Below are 1,693 nucleotides of genomic sequence, written 5' to 3'. Positions count from 1 at the left end.
CTGACGTAGAAGTTAACGTCAAGTTAGCTGAACAGTCGCGGAAAACTAAAACAAGTCCCAAACCTTGTCATAAAGTGCCATGCATTTCCTGAGAGTAGATACAAATACAACATATGTATACTAGAATGTAAACTCAAATAAAACTAATGAGATCACCTATCTCAACACCCCCTCTTGATCTCAACATCCAAAAAAAATCTTTGGACATTTGAATTTCCAAAGAACCACTTTTTGAATTGTTCTATTTTTACCTTTGTCATGAGTTTTGTCGAGATGTCTGCCAACATGTCCTCTGATGGACAATAGATAAGATTTATTTTACCCTCACTGAGTGCTTCACGAATGAAATGATATTTTACATCAATGTGTTTTGACCTTTGTCTGTTTACAGGATTCTTACTCAGTGCGATGGCCCCCTGATTGTCTCCGTAGATTGTTGTGCAACTGTACATTTTGTTGTCCATACCGTTTAACAGTTGAGACAGATGCATGTTTTCTTGTGCGGTGGTGGCTCGGCCGATGTATTCAGCCTCACATGTTGACAGGGCCACTGTGGGCTGTTTCCTTGACTTCCATGCAATGGCTGGGCCTTGTTTTGTTAAACTGAAACAGTAGCCTGTAGCGCTACGTCTGTCTTCGACAGACCATGCCCAGTCTGAATCACTGTAAGCTATCAGGTTCAAATCCTCCTTATTTTTCTTGAAACTTAGTTCATAATCAGCTGTCCCCTTCAAATACCTCAGGACATGTTTTGCAGCTACTAAGTTTTTTACTTTTGCCATTGCCAGATTCTGTGATCGTTTGCTCACTATCCAGCTGATATCAGGTCTGGTGCAAGTCATGGCATAAAAAAGACTGCCTACAATCTCACGATATTCTTTGGGGTCGACAGGTTCACTTTGCTCATTTTCATCAGCTACAGGGATGCCCTCTAATTTTTGCTCACTTGGAGTAGATCTTGCTTTACATTCTGACATTCCAAATCTCTCTAGCATTTTTAGGATGTACTTTGTCTGGTTCATTTTGATTTCATCCCCCTTTTGTTCAAATTGTATGCCCAAAAAATATGATAGTTTCCCCAGGTCTTTCATGTTACACTTGAATGTCATGTTCTGTTTAAATGTGCTGAGTGCATCATTGCTGCTTGCTGCAATAATTAAATCTTCTTCTTCTTCTTTCGGCTTTTCCCGTCAGGGGTCGCCACAGCGAGTCAACCTTCTCCATCTAACCCTATTCTCTGTATCTTCCTCTCTCACACCAGCTATCTTCATATCCTCTCTCACTACGTCCATAAATCTTCTCTTTGGTCTTCCTCGAGACCTATTGCCTGGCAGCTCCATTTCCAGCATCCGTCTACCAATATATTCACTATCTCTTCTCTGTACATGACCGAACCATCTCAGTCTGGCTTCTCTGACCTTCTCTCCAAAACATCAAACATGTGCCGTCCCTCTGATAGACTCATTCCTGATCCTATCCATCCTGGTCACTCCCAAAGAGAACCTCAACATCTTCATCTCTGCAACCTCTAGTTCTGTCTGCTGTCTTTTGGTCATTGGAACAGTTTCTAGTCCATACATCATCGCTGGTCTCACCACTGTCTTGTACACCTTTCCTTTTATTCTGGCAAATAGTCTTCTATCACATAGTACCCCTGACACTTTTCTCCACCCATTCCAACCTGCTTGGACCC

This window comes from Fistularia commersonii, chromosome 20 (assembly GCF_037954325.1).
Source record: "Fistularia commersonii isolate RoL2024-O1a breed Wild chromosome 20, RoL_Fcom_v1.0, whole genome shotgun sequence".
In the NCBI taxonomy this organism is placed as follows: domain Eukaryota; kingdom Metazoa; phylum Chordata; class Actinopteri; order Syngnathiformes; family Fistulariidae; genus Fistularia; species Fistularia commersonii.
Note: the sequence above shows the minus strand (reverse complement) of the source record.